Raw genomic sequence first — 19,528 nt, 5'->3', positions numbered from 1 at the left:
TAAACTTTTGACAAAGGCTGTACATGATGTCCACGCCGTTTGCTTCACGTAACTGGTTTTTTTACTAGCACAAGTACACATTTTCACGAGCTCTCTTGAAAACGAAACCGAAAGCAGCTTTCCGTAAAGTAACAAAAAGTGATCAAAAAAGAAAGAAGAGCTCTCGCCGTATCTCGCAATGCCTCGTTGCTCACGAGACCTGCGGCGAGGAGGACCCGCCCATGCAAGCAAAGGTGCTTTCCTCCGCGATGGCTCGGCTGTGTTAGGGTTACGCGGAAAACAGGTTCATTCCGGGATAATCCTGCAATCGCGTCCCTGCCCGCAATTAAATTCCATTCACATCGCCGCTACGCTCGCCTGGAGCCGAGCCAGCTGTTTGGATGGCACAGACGGGAGGGAGACCCGTGAACACGATGTGACTGCACCGCTCGCTCGGGTGAGTGTTTATTTTCAATATCGACGGCCTCGGCGAGCGCAGGCTCGCAGCGGTGTCGAACCCAGAATGAATGGGGACACGGGTTTCTTTTCCGCCTCGCTGAAAATCATGCCGTGTGACTCATCATGCGGCGGCGCTTGCGATCCATGCTGCACCGTTCCCGTGGCTGCTGCCTCTGCTGTGGTCAGGCCTGCCGTCCGGCTTCCATGCGTAGCGCACTTTGATGCTGCTCTGTGTCCTATCGATTTTCGCGTGGGGCCTCGGGTTCTGCCTCAACCGCGTTTTGTTCCAGAAATTATTAACGAAAGCTCTTCATTGTTAGCCTGGTGTGATCGTCGCTTGTACAGACTGCGGCAGCGTCTCGCTGTAGGTGACACGAGTGCGCTACGTTGAAAAAGTGCGCTTTTACGAGCGCCCTAGGCGTATGCACTGCAGGACTGCATTTGAGGAAAAGGCTTTGTTCGTCCAAGCAGCAGCGCTTAGCTTGTAAACCTGGTTGAGTGGACTTAGTGGCTCGGGATTTCTAGTAAACGATCGTAGGCTGTTAGCTGCAGACGGCGCCGAAGTTTTCGTTTGTGCCGTGTCTACAGTGGCAGACATAGTTCTTCATTTTCAGTTTTTGTTTTGTTTCGGGGTACGCACCGCTCTCTGCCGCATTTCCGTTCTACTGTGCTATCGTCTGCATCTGTTGTTGCAGAACGTTGCCTAACACGAGCTCTTTCAAGCTTAGAAATTCAAATCTCGGGTGACAGATGCCGGGTGGCAACGGCCTTGCTCAGCGTGGTGACATTTTCTCTCACGAGGCGTCAGGGAACTGTGCAAGGAGATAGCTTGTAGTTAAGTGATAGCCCCCATTATCCGGCTGATTGACAGTCTGCTGATGCTTGAGGCTTCTCGAAAAAGCTTCGTTTTTTTCCTCTCTATCGTATATCTTGGTTAAGGTGTGCCCTTGTTTCGTTCTAGGCGCGCTATTGCATTTCTTTTTGCGTGCATAAACTGTTGTGCCAATGAGCTAGGAAAGCGTTAAATGGATGCTGGCCGTAATAGCGCTACGTTTACATGGACGTATGTGACGCAGTTTCTTTCTGCAGATTTCAGCTCTCCTGGTTTAGCGCTTAAACACGATTGACCTCTTGCAATCTCGTGACGCCTTTTTTAACGATATTTACTATGACACGCTGAGATTAATGTAATTTCAGTTCCAAAAGCAATTCATATTGCTCAGTTCGTGCCAAGCGCCCTCTTCGACCTAATCTTAACAATGTTTGGCCGTCAGTGTCAGCGTTCAAAATCGTCAAAATGGATCTTACAAATCGCGGGCGTCGCGTCCTTGCTCATAATCAAACTTCAGCCCCTTCGTTGCTGTTCAGCCTGACCTTCAGTGGTTCTTGCTCAGCGAGCCATTTTTTTTATAATAGGTTCTTTTAAAGCATTCAGTTACCACTCAGAAAGCCCCCTTTGCGATTTGTTATTTCACTGCGCAGTAGAAGGTACTGCGCGGGAACTATAGCGGAACATATGCCAAAAAGTTCTTTAGTCTTAATTGCAGATGCTTATACAAGTACTTTTTTAAAGTTTGTTCTGTTAAACGTGGCCTGCCTGTAGAGGAAGTCTCATACTATCTGTAGTGACTGAGTGCTTGGGGCCCGAGTTCCAGCAGACCTGATACCTTAGTGGCATCATTTCAAGGGGTACGGCGTCACTGTAGTCATTGCTTCTGTAAACCAGATGTACACTCGAAAAGGGATCCGGGATGACTACAAATGGTATTCATAGAATAGATTTAAAACCCTGTGTGGTCTGGTGCAGACACATGAACATATCAGGGACTTTGGGAAATTTGTAAACTCCAACTTGTCGCTGCTGCTCACCTGTACACAAATTAAATCTCATTAACACCCACAGTGAAACAGTGGCTCTCATTTTATTCTTACTCTAGGAAAAATTAACACGGCAAAACCAAAATTGTGTAATAATATTTGTGAAACCCAAACTTCTACCCATTGAAACAGAACCTGGTTCTGTCCTTGAAATTTAGAACAGCACAAATCCCAAAATTGATGGGACCAGCAGATGCTGGATACCGTCTACATCATTCAGTGTATGAAATATGCCCGGGTTTGATGCATTTCATTACGTTTCATACATTCTGATCATTGGTACCTAAAAATTGCCATTTCCGCTCAACCTCTGGTTTTTTGATGTGATGACTAGCTGTAAAGGCTTCCTCGTAGTGTTTCATTATTCATTTTATGAAGCAAAAGGGCTAGATATTTACATGTCTTTAATGAAGCGCTGACTACTGCTGTTCTGTAATGCATCTGTTTCTAGTCACACTATAGAGCATGAGTCAAGTGCGTAGTTACTTCAGGAAAAGTACTTTACCTCAACTTAAAATACTGTTTATTTATGTATACCTCTAATGTTAATCAGTCTGGATGACGAAGTACTAAGTAACTGACCATTTAAATCAACATCTCTCAGCAGCAAATTTCTAGTTGTTGTTTATGTTGTTTGTCTTGGACCTGTTCCTGACTGCACACACGGAATCTAGTGAAACGGGCTATTTCAAAATATTCCAGATGTAAGCGCACGCTGGTACACTCATGGAATTCCTTCGTCTTTTCCTGCCTTGCTGATCGCCATGGCTTTAGAATCTGCTTTCGCAGCTTCGAGTGCACAGCTCTGATGTTCTAGATGTGTGTTTTGTCTTCTGTACTACCTCCTGTTCAGCTCAGTAGCATCGATTTCTTTTTTGTAGTTTCACATTTTTCAAATATCTCTGAAAGCATGCTAAACCTGCCGTTGCGGTGTGCTCATGAAAATGAAACTGATGAATGCGGCCTCCCTATAATGTCATTTTATGCCTTTGACTGTAGTGTTTTCCTTTGTTGTGTACAGTGACGTCTGGTACAGTGTGTAACCAGTATCGCATCCACCCTGAACCAAGCTGTCAGCTACGCGAATGTCAGCTTGCTTGAGAGCATTATTTGGTTCATAATACAGATGGAACATGCTTGACTACTTTTTTGCTTCTTTGTTCTAAAGTGTACGCACTTGATACAGGCATGCAGGATACATTATAGTTATTTGTTGTCCATCTACATTGTTTAGCTTGCTTTTTTCTTGGTGATGGCATATTGAGAAGAGTCGTAAGTGGCAGCAAATATACTTTTGACTGCATTTTGCACTACACGCATAGCAATTTCAGTGAGTTCCAGAATCCGGTAAAAACATTGTTTCCTGCGTGTTAGGGTTAATATAGATTTTGTATCAGGAACAGAACAGATGTCGATGAAAGGCAAACTTCCTAGACTCCGTTCTGGATTCCCCCAAGGAAGCATGCTTGCAATTTGTTTTTAGTGCAAGTTATGTATTCATGAGAGGCAAGCACCTCCTGCTGTCGTTGTGAAGCTGTTCCACGTCTTGGGTGGTTTTGATGAGTAGTTTTTTTGTCTGAAATTCCTTCTGCTTGGATCTTAACATTGGAATACTTTTGTGCCTCTGTCTGCGAGGTGATGGATGGATCATTGCAAACAGCCAGTCGTCACTGCATCAGACTGAACTGTAGTTGGATGGAGCCCAGGCACACAGCAGCAGGTGCTCCTTGAAGCCTTTGGCCGACTGTCGCGTAACAGTGCGATTAATCCCCTTGCATCTACCGGCTACCTACGATGTCACGACAGCAAGCGCAAGGGACGTGACAATCGATTGATCCAATTGCCTGGAGGGCATCCTTCAAGAGGCACTTGCTGCTGTGTTCCTTCTTGAGTTGAAGCTTTCTGTAATGATGTTAAGGAAAGTTCTTGGATTGTTGTCTGTTCAGTATCATTTACAGTTGTTCCTCATTAATATTAATGCAACCTCCATGACTATGGACAATTGGCATTGCGGACAGTTTTTCTGTGCACCATACATCTTTCATGTGTTTTCTCCTTGTTAATATGTAAATACGCAATGCTGCTAATAGACAGGGCAGAAATGCACAGAGCTCATTGGGGCCCTTGTACTCTTGTCACATTAATATGGATCACTAAGGAAACAACACTTTACTACATTTTACAAAGAACACATTCCTTTTCATCCAGCATTGATTTTAGGCGAAGATGCACTTGTCAATATACCCTGTGTTTTTAGCTTTTTAAGGGAAGCCAGTATTCTTCATCAACTCTAATCTACTCACCCTGTGCTTCACTACATACAATTATACACCTCAGCCGCTTTCTCAATCATGAGAAGGAGGCTGAGGTCTTTATCTGAGTTGTTGGGAGCCTCGAAACCCTTGCTGAGCCAAGGATGTGCGCGGAGGTTACCCAACCTTTAAAAGTTTCTGCTATCAGACATTTTTAAAATTCTTGTCTTTCATCAGCTAGATAGTAAAAGTAACTTTTAGGCCCTTTACACCACTGTTTTTATCCACTTTGTTTTCAAACTCTGCCTTAGCCGCTTATGCGCCATTAAACACAACACAACACATTAATATGGACAGTGATGAGAACAAAGTCCCTACAGCCCTAACCAGAAGTTTACATTCTTGTACTTCTGAGTGCGCTGGACACCAGCGAAAAGCACCGCATAAGTGAAGAGGACAGAGTGATGGCTTTTTTTTTGGTTTAATGCTTTCTGGTGTCGTAGTGCCCGGTTGATCGGCCTTGCCATTTGTCACATTGCATAATTGGCTGCTAAGGATGCTTTCTCTACAGCTTGTTTTATGTTGAAACGTAACATGCCATGAGATGCCATCATGCATCTCATAGACCGCTATGCGCTTCAAACTGCGCAACAGTATATTAAAAATAATGGCGACCGGGATAACTTGCGTGGAGCTGTCAATATTTTCTCCGATTAGCACTTCACTGCCCGCCACTATGCTCAGAAACAAACATTAATGACGAAATATTTTTTTCTGGGTAGTTTTTTACGGACAGTTGTGCTTGGGAACCAATTTGTACATATTAACGAGGTATGACTGTATCTGTCCTTTCGGCGCACAAACCGGGAATTCCTTTCCGCTGCATTGTTTCTGAGCGTCACGCTTGGCAGCATGCGGTGTCAGGCTACCTTCAAAAACACCTAGCATCGCTTGATGTGAACAACCCATTCCTGATACCGAACTCTGAAGTGCTGGTGGATTACCTCAAGCAGGAAAATCCAGGGACTTGCGTGACGTTCAGCGTGGATTTGGTGTGCTTGTATTATTCATTGCCACAACGAGAACTGGTGAACGCTGTGAAGAGGTGCGTTACCCAGGATAATGATGAATGTTCTTTTATTGACCGTTGCGGAGTGGCGGTGGAAAGTTTTTTGGTGATTCTGTCATTTTACTTGTCGGCCACAGTGGTTGAATGACAAGGAATCTCTTACGTGCAAGCAGCTGGGGTTTGCATCGTGTCTAGGGTCTCGCCGATTCTGGCAGACATCTTCCTCAGCAGTGTCGACTTTGGCATAAACGAGGCGTCGTAGGACTTGGTCATACGTATCTTTAGGTACGTGGATGACTACTTGGTCATCACTCATGCAGGAAGCTTCCCAAAAGGCTTGTTGATGTGCTAAAAGTTTTAAATGAATACGGATGCGGCCTCAAGTTCACAACTGAAGTTTCGTGCGACAGTCAAATTCAGTTTTTAGATCTGGCCTTGATTCTTCGTTCAGAACATGTTTGCTGAAGATATCACCCAAGAAGTGCTAAGCCTTTGTTGAACATTTCGTCGGGTCACTCTAAACTAATCAAAGAAGGCATAGCCGTGTCCTGTCTGAAGTCTGCTCTCAACAAAACATGTCTCGAAGGGATCGCTGACAGCATTTCCACACAAGTCTCCAGGTTACGCTGGAATGGGTACCGTGCTAAAATCATTTCCAGGGCTTCCTAAAGGCTCCTCAAAAGTGTGAAATGTGGCCAGCCCAATGGGAGCACGAAGAGAAGGAGACCAGCTCTGGTTCCTTATACGCACGGCATGTCACATGGCTTTAAAGGGACACTGAGGAGAAATTGAAGTTGACTTGCATCGACAGAATACCAGCTCCTGATTACAAAAACGCCATTCATACTGACAACAAAGCTCCTGTAACATAGAAAAGAGCAAGAACCAAAATACAGGTATCGCCGCCACAGGCCAAACTCGCAAGTACAAGCTTCATGGCGTCATAGGACAAAACAGTGTTGCTAGAACCAATAGTTCTAGCAACACTAGGACACGAGAAGCTACGAATCACTGAGGCGCAGCAAATGCATGCGCAAATCTCCTTGACGTCGCCAGATGGCGCCACGTACCCGATAGCTACGCGCGCTCCTGCAGCGCTGGGACCAATCAGCGCTTGCTCTCAGTGGTATGGGGGCTCCCGGTATTCCGCTAACGGTAACAAGGTACACGGTATGCTAAAGGCGTCTATTTGCGAGAACTTCGTTGACGACTTCGACAACGGGATCCATTGTAACGCTGGCAAAACGCCGGTGCAAACGTAAACGAAGCGACGGCCGCAATAGCCGATAGATGCCTTCAACGTGCGGCCGGCCGTAGCTTTCTTTTCGGCTGCTGCTGGGCCGCACTGCTGGCAGCCAGAAATCACGGAGTCTGCGTTACGTCATGTGAATGTCATGTTTCACGTCACTTAGTTCTGTGTCGTCATAGCAGAATCCCAAGTTTGAATCAGAGCGGCGGGAAAAACTATTTCAACTTCGAATCCAAATTTTTTAGAAATAAATGCATCTTTCGCTGCCGGCCAAGTGGCAACAAAGCCATGAAATGCCGAACTATCGGATTTTGCTATAAAAAAAATATTAATAGAGCTCTCCTCAGTGTCCCTTTAAGAAGGTTGCCGGCAGGTTTGACGTTGATCTCGTATTTTTGGGTACCCAGCAAACGTGAGTTCTATGTGCAAACTAGTTGAGCAGGCACAGGGAACAAAGAAAAAAGGTTGCCAGGTGTGACATGTGTCGCCCTTGGTCTCGTGTGAAGAAAATGTAGTATACCAGATACCCTTCACATGCGGCACCGTTTACGGCGGACAAACAGGGCGTTGCTTGAACAAGTGGCTCATGGAGCACGAGCACGCGGGAAAAAACGACCCCCGCTGCCATGTCGCCGTCCACTGTGCCAAATGCAAGTAGTGCAATCATGAAAGGGAACACGAAAGAAGGTTTGAAGAAGGTCTGGTTCCTGACATATAATTTCGCTGCAAAAAATGCAAGTGCACCCCTATCTACAAAAAGACAGCAGTGCTTTTTCTCCACAAGGACAAGGTGACGCGTCATGGAAGCGTATTTTATCCACAATCAGGGAGCAAAGTGGGTTAGCCACCCTTCCCTGACATTGATTAACAAAGAAATAGACTATCTTGGCTCCTTTCAAGAAGTGTGGTGATACCTGTGTAAATGCTCCATCAATATCTTTATCACAAAAAGAACTTCGCTTCCTAAATTGCACATCTTAGCTTGTGCTGTCTTGCAGGGATCTGGGTACATGAATGAGCTCTTTGCTGTGTTTTTCTATCTTGGTGCCTAAATGTATTTATACGCACAGCGTGCCAAATAAATGTTGGTTGTTAGTTCAGCGCTGTGTTGTCCGTTTCCTCTTTTCCTCTGCTCTCTTCTTTGGCCTTGGGCTTTGCGCTGTTTCAATCATACCATGCGTAATTACTTCGCCCATCAGTTTGTGCTTTCTAGCGGTGTGAGGACTCGCTGCGTTCTATGAATGCGGCACATTGTGCCTAGATGCTTAGTTGGAATTCGAAAAGGATCGCAATTGGAATATATTGTGGAGTTAAAGACTATGGACACGGAACTGGAGTGGCATCAGAACTGGAATTGAATGCTGAGTGGATGAGGCATGCTGTTGCATTTCCTCCGTGTCAGTCGAATTGATCGCCCGTAATTTCTTTATTGTTTTCATTTCTGTTCGGAGCCGCGGTCTGTGTCGCGCTCCGAAAAGCGCCGCAGCGACTGCTGTGTCGGAGCGACTGCTCCGGTGAAGCAGTGGTCCCGGGTTCGGACCCCGGACCGGGTTGAATTTCTTTAACTACGAAGTTTCTGAGAAAGCTGCACAGTTTTCCTGTGTAGCCGTGCGGCTGCGCTTGGGTGGATGCCAATGAGTAATTACTGCCTTATTACAAATTTACTCCTCCTTGGGGGATTAAACATTTGACCAGCCCCCATAACCGAAGCGTTTCCCAAATGAGCATTCAAGGCCATCTCGCGGCCAGTACCTCTGCGCCGGCGTCGTCAACGGTGAAGCGAATTGCCCCTGGTGCCCAGCGCATTACATGGATTCCACCGGGCTGTCCTTCCTCCCGCCTGCGCTTTCGCCTCTGTGACGCCCCGGGGGCCCGCCGCTTCAACTTCTTTTATTGAAGCGAAAAGATTCACTAGGCTAGTAAACACCGGGTCTGGCTTGCGCCGTGATCAATTTTAGCCACAACTGCGCATGCGCCAGTTCGCCGCGTGACGTCACTGGAGAGGCGCAGTGGTCGGCGGAGCCGCCGCCGAGCGCGGCTCCGCCGGTCGACCTTCGCCGTCTTTCGCGCGCTCTGCGCGTCTCTACCGAGTGTGCATCGGCGCGCGCTCGGCTTCCTCGTATGACGCTACTTGCAGCCGCGTGTTTACACAGTTGCTACGCATGCGGAAGGAGGGCTATATAACGCGCTTGCGTACACCGTTATCGTGGTGCTCTCAGTGCATTGTGCGCGAACTGCGACAGCCATGACGTCAAACCAAGCACAACTGCAGCTTTTCGCGTATATCCAGGCTTAGCCAGAGCTAAGCCACTGCCAATTTTTTGTTCGAGGCACAGCAGCAGAAGCGAACCTCCGGCCTCACTAGAGCCAGAATGAACATTTTTTCTGCTTTGAGTGTTTTCTAGGATGTGCCCATCACGTGAGCGGCCGGACTTCGCAATAGCGGCGGTGTGTGAACCAAGCGAGGAATTGAAATGCGGGCTGGAACTAGCAATGGGGTTCGGTCTCCTTATGATTGTATGCTACGCAGCTGCACTGGGTTCCTGCCGTGCAGCGACCTTCATGCCTCAGGCCGGACGTGCTCGAGGATTTAAAGGGGCCCAGAAACACAATCTTAGTTGACTGTTTTGCCTGTCGATAGCATACAGTGAGTTACAATAGTGCTATTAGCGTCGGTAATACCGCGTATATTCCGTTTTTTAATATTTTAATGTCCTCCCAAAAACAAATTCATGGCTCTGATGGTAACCCCACACAGTGGCGGGTTTTAGCAGCGGATATGACATATGACATCACCTGGCGCGAGCTTGATGATTGGACAAACAGTAAATAAACCGCAAATTGTGTGAGTAAATACAGACACATTTTGTCACCTGTCGGTGTTTTATATTAGATCAACAAAAACAACTTGTTCGTCTCAGATAAAAGCCCTGCAAAGCAAGTAAAACAAAAATACACCACCAGGGGCTCTGGCATGGAAACGACGCTGCCAGACTCGGCAAGAACGAGTTACAGAGAGCAGGCAACCATAGAGTGCAAACTTCCGCGACGTGCTCTGGCAGGCTGTTTTGATTGGTTGCGCCATGCGCCGTCATTGGGAGAGCGAAATAGGAGTGGGAAGCCCCGGCAAAATAGAGTTGAGGGCAGCGTTTTGTTTGCTTGTATTTTGAAATTTCTTCATTGAATAACTTCCGTTCCTGTGCATCGATTCCTGTAATTCTTTTTAAGTCAGCATCTGTGTTACATAAAGAAGCCGCCTGAAGTATAGCCGGTATCCCCCAAGCAGTGTTTCGCAGCCCCTTTAAAGTTTACGCGAATGTACGCTGGCTGTCTCTTTTAAACTCGTACGAGACAGGGATGACTCTGTCCGCTTGGCTGTCTGGGAAAGGGGCCTCGGTGAGAATGCGGCGGCGTCCTTGCTCTGCTGAGCTCGTGTGAATCGTGTTCTCGTCGGCAGTTTTTTGGCCGGTCGCCACGCGAGCGGCCTTCGGGGGAGCACCCCCCGTCCCACTCCTGGGGCGCCGGCCGACGGCAGCCGATCTCGCGCCGCGTTCTTGGCCCCGGCATGTGCCCCCCCCCCCCCCTCCCCCCCCAATGCTGACGGGTGTGTCTCCGTCCAGCGCTGCTCCGTCACACCGGCGGTGTCCGGTTTCGGAGCAGCCACTGATGCGCACCGGTGCTGACGACTCACTGCGCGTCTTTGGTGCGGGTGTGTCTTGAAAGAGTAGGGACGCCAAATTCCGTTCTCTTGCCATGATGCGCGAGACATTACTAGACGTAAATCGACGCGTGGAATTACAACTGAAGTCTGCAGTGAAGCTCCGCCCACATTCAGCCTCCGCGCACAGAATTCCTCCACGACGAAAAAGTAGTCCGCTGCTTAAACATTTCTTGTGACCTAAACAAGAAGCTTATCACAAGAAAAAAAAATTATGAGCTCTAGAATTTTGGTACGTTTATTGTTTGGTATAATCAAGCATTAAAAAGCTGACTTCGTCTACTGTTGTGCCGCCGCGGTGGCTCAGTGGTTAAAGTGCTCGGCTGCTGACCCGAAAGACGCGGGTTCGATCCCGGCCGCGACGGTTGAATTTCTTTGGAGAAGAAATTCTAGAGGCCTGTGTACTGTGCGATGTCAGTGCACGTTAAAGTACCCCAGGGGGTCGAAATTTCCGGAGCCCTCCACTACGGCGTCTCTCATAGCCTTAGTCGCTTTGGGACGTTAAACCCCATAAACCCACAAACCCACCCTCGTTTACTGTTGCGGTTAGCCAGCGGAGTAATACAAGACGCCGCGGACGGCGGCCCAGTGTTAGCAACTGCTGTTTTTTTAAGTTGTATCCTACTATAGTAATCAATTTCAGAGTTACAGTTGTTTTCCATCTTTCGGTCTCAGCAGACGCGACTGGTTATGGCTTCAAAATTGGGTGCAGGTCACGCTGGGCGCGCAAAAGCAGGACAGTACAGGTGTTTCTTCATTTCTTTTTATCGCTCCGCCTCCTGAGGCCGGCAGTCGTAAGTGCAGTAGTTGTTTAAAACGGCCAATCAGAGATAACGTCGAACTTTTTGCTCGCTTCGCTGGAAAGATTTCGCTTCACTGGTGTTCAGTGAAGCTAGCAAAAATTTCGACGTTATAGCCACTGCTCGGCTGTTGAACCCGTGTCGGTGCCAGCAGACTTCCTAATCTCATCAGTCCGCATGACGCTCGCTCCCCCCCTTCTTACTGCACTTGCCGTCTCTTGGAGTCCATTCTCTGTTACAACCCTAAATGCTCAGTAGTTTCTTTGCCTTCGCATAGCAAGCCCATGTATCCATCTCTGGCGATGTCTTGAGCATCACCCCCCCCCCCCCCCACCCTTGTAAAAAGAAAGCAAAAAACGCGCAATTAAAACTTGCCTCCGTAGTCATTTTGAAGTGAATCCGCGTAGTTTTTTCCAGCCTCCGGTATCCTTGATGCATGCCATGAGCGCCCGCGAAGAAAGCGCATTTTCTAAGAATACCGTGAAGGGGAATGCAGCTTGTTGGTTGCGTGCCATTGGCCAGTCACGGGGAGCGATTCAGTCGCCGCAACGAGTTTGTTCCTTCGCTTCGTAGTGCGCTTCTCTGGAGCCTCGAGGAGGACGGAGGCTTCGGAGATAGAAAGATTTAACGAAGTGTCTGTCGGGGTCCCCTTGATTATAAAAAGTAAGACAGGGTTTAGATCGTTGAGGGAAAAGAAAAAAAAAATGAGGTTAAACCGGGCAAGTTGCGTAAGCAAGCAGCGACTGTTTTGCCCGAGGCGAAGGCGCGTATTTATTCCCCGTTTCCCTCCTGCTTCCTCTCTCCACATTCCAACACATGCGTCGAGAGCGCGCGACTAGGCGCGCGGCAGCGGCGGTCCTGCCGCGTGGTGGAGCGCGGCTAAAACCGTTGCTATGACAACGGCGCTCCATCTGTTTGACCTCGGCCACCGCCGGGAGCTACGCGACGGCTCGAAACCTGGCGCAGTATTGCTTACGCAATGATGATGATGATGAAAACTTTATTTATAACAAGGGAGTTTTGGACACGTCGGTCCTTGGGCCCCCGCACGGCCCCACTGCACTCAAACGTTCATGTCCCGGAGGCTCATGACGCTGGCAGCCCGGCCGGTGGCGATGGCTTGCTTGGCCGGGTCCTCGGAGCGCAGTAGGGTCTCCCAAGCCTCCCATGAGGTAAGGTGCTCCAGGCCCCGCGGGGGAGGATCCGCCGGGCAGAGGAAAAGAATATGGTCGAGGGTGGCTTTGGGGTGGTGGCAGAGGGTACAGGAAGGGTTCGTGTGGACTGGGTGATATCGCGAGCGTATATAAGGAGAGGGCAAAGTGCGTGTTTGGAGTCGCCTCCAAAGTGTCTGATGGTAATTGTCGAGGGAAGGATGAGGTGGGGGGTAGAGCCGACGCTCGGCTTTGTAGGCCTGCGTCATTTCACTGAATGAGTGCATGCGCTCCCGCGAGAACCCCAGGTCGGAGGCCGCCGGTGCCCGGTTGAGAGAAGCTCGGGCTAAAGCGTTGGCGGCCTCGTTTCCGGGATTCCCGGAGTGGGCAGGCACCCATATCAGCTCCACATGGCGGGGCGGGTGCGCGGCGAGGGAGTCCAGTATGCGAAATGCAGGGACGTGAACTCTCCCGCGAGCAAAATTTAGTATGGCAGTTTTGGAATCTGACAGTATATATCGCGCCTCCGTGCGGGTGATGGCCAGGGCAATGGCGGCCTCTTCGGCCTCCTCCGAAGTGGCAGTAGGGGTTATGTGAAGTGTGGCAATGGGTTGGAGGGAGGGGTTCGTGATGGCGACAACCGCGTCCTCGCCCGTGCATGCGGCATCCACCCAAACGGCATACGGTTCCGTGCCATAGTATTTGTGGAGTGCCCGTGCGCGAGCTCTGCGGCGGGGTTCGTGGTAGGTGGGATGCATGTTTTTGGGGGGAGGTTTAATAATAAATCGCGGTGAATGAGGCGGGGTACCTGGAGCTGTGTGGGATCGGTAACTGGTAGGCGTATATCGAGGGTTTGTAGGATGTGTCTCCCGGTGGTGGTTCTCGCGAGACGTGTGTATTGTGTCTGTCGGTGGGCCTCAATAAGCTCCCCTATCGTATTGTGCAGGCCTAGTTGAAGGAGTTTTTCGGTTGAGGTATTTAGGGGTAGGTGTAATGCTGTCTTAAATGCTGTTCGAATCATGGCATCCAGGGTGGAGATTTCCCCGGCCTGGAGTTTCAGGTAGGGGAGCGTGAAGATAAAGCGGCTGAGGACGAAGGCATGAATGAGACGACATAGGTCATGCTCCTTCATGCCCCGGTGGTGTGCAGAAACGCGGCGGATTAGGTGTGATATCGACACAGTTGTCTGCTTGAGTTTCCGTATGGTGAGTGTGTTTTTCCCGTTGTTCTGGATGTGGAGGCCAAGTACCCGGAGAGTGTTTACCTCCGGGATGGGCCGGTTTTCCAGTGTCACGGTGATGGGGGCTGTGGGACAGTTTCGTGTTGTGGGGCGGATTATGAGGAGCTCCGACTTCTCCGGTGAGCAGGAGAGTCCGATACTCCGCGCATGCGTTTGGGTGAGGATAGCCGCGGACTGTAGGGTGTTCTCTGTCTCCATCACTGCCATGGGTGGTCCATAGCGTGATATCATCGGCATAGAGTGTATGCCGAAGGTGAGGGATGGTTTGTAGCTTGTGGGCAAGGGGAATGAGAGTGACATTGAAGAGGAAAGGGGAGAGGACGGACCCCTGGGGGGTTCCGACCCCACTAAGGGTGTATGGGGGGGAGATGTGGGGACCGAAGTGAATTTCGGCCGTGCGGTTAGTAAGGAATGTTTGAATATAGGTGTACATACGTTCACCTATGTTCAAGGGGGAGAGAGCCGCCATGATCGCTTGATGGTCCAGGCGATCAAAGGCCTTGGAGAGATCCAAGGCTAAGACAGCTTTTGTGTGACCCGGAATGAGGGGGTCGAAAATGTCCTGCGTGAGTTGGAGCATGGCGTCCTGTGCTGACAGATCGGGACGGAAGCCCACCATGCTGTGCGGGTAGAGGTCTTGCTCCGCCATGTGTTGGGTGAGTCGAGCGAGTGCGACGTGTTCGAAAAGCTTGCCTAGGCATGAGGTCAGTGAAATGGGACGGAGATTTAAGGGTGTAAGTGGTTTGTGGGGCTTTGGTATGAATATGATTTTGGCGTGACGCCATGATTGGGGAAGAGTGCCCTCCTGCCAGCATTTGTTGAAGTACTCCGTGAGCTGGGCGATCGATTGATCGTCCAAATTGCGGAGCATGGCATTAGAGATCCGGTCAACTCCTGGGGTGGAGTTAGAACGGAGAGTCAGGAGGGCCGCTCTGACTTCTGTCTCCGTGATCTCTGCGTCGAGGTTGGCATTCGGGGCGCCTGTATAGGGGGGCAGGGGGTTTGAGGTACCGGGAGTTGTATGTGTGTTTCTAAGTATATTAATGAGTGCGTCAGGAGAAAGGCCGGTCTTGTGTATAAGGCGTATGACGTGGTGTTGTGTGGCTGTTTTGGATTGCGTGGGGTCAATTAGGTGACGGAGGAGTTGCCAGCTACGTTTGGAGGACAGATTGCCAGCCAAACTGTCGCAAATCTGACCCCAGTTTGATCGGCAGAGCTCCTCAGCGTGCTCAGTAATTTGTGTTTGCAGCGCGGCCAGCCGCTTTTTAAGGGTCCGATTGAGCTTTTGCCCCTTCCAGCGCTCTAGGATGCTATGGTGGGCCTCCCAAAGGTGGGCCAGGCGAGTGTCGAGGGTGGGCGTATCTGTTGTTGTGACAAGGGTTCGCGTGTGTGTGGAGACATCGTTCATGAGTGATGCCACCCACTGGTCGATGTCTATAATGGAAGCGTCAGGGAGGGCCGCCCGTGCGGAGCGTACAGCATCCCAGTTGGTGATTTTGTGTGTTAGGTGACGGGCCTGTCTTTGCTTGTACGGTACTGTAACGGAGAGGATGTAATGATCGCTTCCTAATGTATGACGCGTTGTGGCCCACGTAATACCAACAAGGTTGCGGCTCAGTGTCAAATCCGGGCTGGTGTTTCCGAAAACTGTTCCGAAGCGTGCGTTCTCTGTGCGATCCGGTTCTTTCGCTCAGGATGTACACATGGAATGCGGTGTTGTATGTCGTCGGTCCTAACTGTCAAGCCTGGAATTCGTTCCCCGGCGGCAGAGATCGCCATCTCTTCGCCGCCAGCGTGCCCGTGCATTGGGAAGGATGAAAAAGAAAGCCCACCTTTTTCGTCACCGTGCCCTTGGGGAAATTTAGTGGCAGTTCTGTCCCATTTCATGAAGCCGTTGTGTTCTCGTGTCGGGAGATTAGGCATATAATTCGTCGGTACGTACCACGTCGTGTTGCGATCCTCAAACACGGGGTTTATATCTACTTCGTGAAGTTCATCGCAGTTGCATGGTAGACACTTTCAAGGTTAGGTTACACGCGACCCTCGAAAGCAGATTGGTAGCTGTCGCCGTAGCTCAGTCGGTTGAGCACCGGACGCGAAATTCGGAAGCCGTGCGTTCCGATCCCACCGGCGGCATGTTTGTTTTTTATTCTCCTTTCTAATCAGTTATCTTTAAGTTACAAAATAATCGCACTGTTAATCTCCCATTGATCAGCATCGCAAATTGGATAGAAACATTCCCCTACGCTGCTTGGTTTCGATGACTCTTCGCTTCCCTCATGGACATGTCTGTCATATCGGGCCCTTCTTTTCCCTTCCCTTGTGTGCTCAGTTTGGCGTATTACGTCGGGCCAGGTTTAAGGTTTTAGTTAGGTTACGTTTCCAGTAAACTTAGTAGATGTGAGCGCATTGTTACACCCTCGCGCGTAGAGGGACTGGCTAGGCTTCGATGCTGTGCGCATTTTGCCTAGTTCACCGCAGAATTGAGCTTTTGTGTACGGCGCCTTTGATGATGGCCCGCTGTACGGCGACACCGTCCCGATGTCGGACGTGCGTCGTGCGACCTTGCGCTAGTGATGTGCACAACTTTGCGTCGGTGCCGCCGGGGGAACACTTCCGTGCCGATTGCGCGTGGGCGGCCCTGATGCGGCTTTGTTCGGGACCGTCATTTGCAGCACGAATGGAGCGCGCTCTGGTCGCGCGCCCGAGATTACCGCACCTGGGGGCGGACGGCGAGTTGAATATATGTAGGGAGAAGCCCCGAATTAGGCGCCCCGCGGATTGGATTAGTGCGCAATGTGGCGAACGCCGGCCCGTCCTCGTTTGCGTCGCGAGTCGTCGGCGGTTGCTGCACTGGGAAGAGACGACGAGGAGGAGGCCGCAATGCAGCCTATTTGCGCCTCGCACGTGCCTCTGGCGTTGTGCGTGCGGGCAGACAGGCTGTGCGCCAGAGTGTGCTTCCAGGCTGCGCGAGTTAATTTGCGCCCGGTGGCCAGGACGCGGCGGGGTCACCTGTAAAGGCGGATGCGGCGGCGTGTAAAGCAGCTGCTCTTGTTCGGCCGGGATTGTTGAGGATAGAGCGATACCGCATCCGTGTGTCGCGCAGAGAGATTGTTGAGGATTGAGCGATAACGCATCCGTGTGTCGGGCAGAGAGATTGTTGAGGATTGAGCGATAACGCATCCGTGTGTCGCGCAGAGAGATTGTTGAGGATTGAGCGATAACGCATCCGTGTGTCGCGCAGAGAGATTGTTGAGGATTGAGCGATAGCGCATCCGTGTGTCGCGCAGAGAGATTGTTGAGGATTGAGCGATAACGCATCCGTGTGTCGCGCAGAGAGACTGTTGAGGATTGAGCGATAGCGCATCCGTGTGTCGCGCAGAGAGATTGTTGAGGATTGAGCGATAGCGCATCCGTGTGTCTCGCAGAGAGATTGTTGAGGATTGAGCGATAACGCATCCGTGTGTCGCGCAGAGAGATTGTTGAGGATTGAGCGATAGCGCATCCGTGTGTCGCGCAGAGAGATTGTTGAGGATTGAGCGATAACGCATCCGTGTGTCGCGCAGAGAGATTGTTGAGGATTGAGCGATAGCGCATCCGTGTGTCGCGCAGAGAGATTGTTGAGGATTGATTGATAGCGCATCCGTGTGTCGCGCAGAGAGATTGTTGAGGATTGAGCGATATCGCATCCGTGTGTCGCGCAGAGAGATTGTTGAGGATTGAGCGATATCGCATCCGTGTGTCGCGCAGAGAGATTGTTGAGGATTGAGCGATAGCGCATCCGTGTGTCGCGCAGAGAGATTGTTGAGGATTGAGCGATAGCGCATCCGTGTGTCGCGCAGAGAGATTGTTGAGGATTGAGCGATAGCGCATCCGTGTGTCGCGCAGAGAGATTGTTGAGGATTGAGCGATAGCGCATCCGTGTGTCGCGCAGAGAGATTGTTGAGGATTGAGCGATAGCGCATCCGTGTGTCGCGCAGAGAGATTGTTGAGGATTGAGCGATATCGCATCCGTGTGTCGCGCAGAGAGATTGTTGAGGATTGAGCGATATCGCATCCGTGTGTCGCGCAGAGAGATTGTTGAGGATTGAGCGATAGCGCATCCGTGTGTCGCGCAGAGAGATTGTTGAGGATTGAGCGATAGCGCATCCGTGTGTCGCGCAGAGAGATTGTTGAGGATTGAGCGATAGCGCATCCGTGTGTCGCGCAGAGAGATTGTTGAGGATTGAGCGATAACGCGTATGTGTGTCGTGCAGAGTGGTGGCTGTAACTGGCTCATTAATTTACAGTTCTCTTCGTGACCCGCCGCTGCGGCGGACGAGTTTTAATGCGGACAGGCCGCAGCATGCTCGCCTATTTTTCGCCGGCGGGATACGGGTATCCAGAGTGGGCTTTTCGTGCGTGCTGTGGTGAAGCTCTGTGCGTTTGAGACGAGCTTGAAGCTCTGGATTGTAGGAGCGGGACAAAATTACGATCACTGCGCATGGTACGCGTCAGCGAGAGACGAGCTAGAGAAGAGTGCACGCTGCTGTCCTGAAAGCAAAAAAGGGGAAAAAAATTGGGCTATCCGTCACAGCGATCCAAAGCGTATAGATTACAACACGGGATCAGTATACATTTACCTATAAAGGGAACTAGAATTGCGGGAAAAATATTTTAAAGGCAGGAAATGAGTAAGATGGCAGCTTAAATTTGCTGGACCAGGAGGTCGTCGTTCTGCGTCTCGGCTCCTGGGTCTGTGTAGGTGTCGGAGAGAGAGAGAAAACTTTTATTGCTCTTTCAAGAGATTCGCGGAGATGAAGACTTCTTGGTCGTCCTGCTTGGGCGCTGGCGACTTGAGTCTTCGAGCAAGGGTGGGCCCTCAGTCCAGGGCTCCACTGAGTCGTGCCGCTTCAACAGCGTGCTGTATCAAGGCCCTCTGGACCTCGAGCTCGCTGCTGGAGAGACAGCTCTCCCATTGCTCCTCACTCGGTGGTTGATAATTGTGGAATGCTATGTTTCTTTCGCACTCCCAGGTAATGTGATAGAGTGTAGGTGTACCGCCGCACCAGGGACAGTCTGATCTGAATTGCGTTGGTGACATTTTGCTGTATATGTACAGGTTAGGAAAAGTGTTCGTCTGTAGCCTACGCCATCCTACAGCCTCTTCCCTAGTCAGTGCTCTGTGTGGTGGTGGATACCTCAATCTAGTTCCCCTATAAACTCTGCGCTGGCAGTGTCCTGCCCTAAACCTCGAAGTCCGTCGAAGCAGTTGAGGTAAAGGACAAAAACAAACATGGAAGCTGGCAGAAATGCTCTGCGCAGCTCCCCCTTTTTCTTTTCTTCGTTTATTGCGTAAGCACTGTATGGCTATGTAGGCGGTTTCGGCGTGGACTAGATAACTGCGGTCCTCTAACGGAGGAACTATTTGGTGTATCGGAAAAAAAGAATGGTATCGTCGGATAGAGCATCTTAAAGAGGATGTGCAAGGGACAGAATGGTTGAGGTGGGTTAATTAGGCAATGAATTAGGGCCAGAAATGTCCAAAAGGTGGGCGGGGTCGGAGCAAAAGTGGCGCCGAATTTGACAACGCCGGAAGTGTGGGGCCACGTGACCGCAAGTGTGGGCGGAGCAACGAGTGGCGCCAAATCTGAAAGCGAAGCGTGGCGCGAAGTTTGAAAACACAGATGGGCGATTTATGGAACTTCATTTAATAACGCAATTGTGGTATCGACGGGTGATCGGTAAATGACC

The 19,528-nt window shown here is 50.3% G+C and overlaps 1 protein-coding gene across 1 annotated transcript in view; it reads left to right on the top strand.

The window, feature by feature from the left end:
* The first annotated feature begins 200 nt into the window (after positions 1-200).
* The window catches only part of LOC149339205 (uncharacterized), a 110,771-nt gene continuing 91,443 nt past the window's right edge, over positions 201-19,528 (top strand). The window contains exon 1 of the mRNA XM_089547992.1: positions 201-436. The gene's annotated coding sequence lies outside the window, so the exon portion shown is untranslated. The remainder of the gene's footprint in view (positions 437-19,528) is intronic.

This window comes from Amblyomma mixtum, chromosome 6 (genome assembly GCF_055824585.1).
Source record: "Amblyomma mixtum isolate Tamu chromosome 6, ASM5582458v1, whole genome shotgun sequence".
NCBI classification, from domain to species: domain Eukaryota; kingdom Metazoa; phylum Arthropoda; class Arachnida; order Ixodida; family Ixodidae; genus Amblyomma; species Amblyomma mixtum.
The sequence above is the reverse complement of the archived record's forward strand: the minus strand, read 5'-3'. Positions and strand labels throughout refer to the sequence as shown.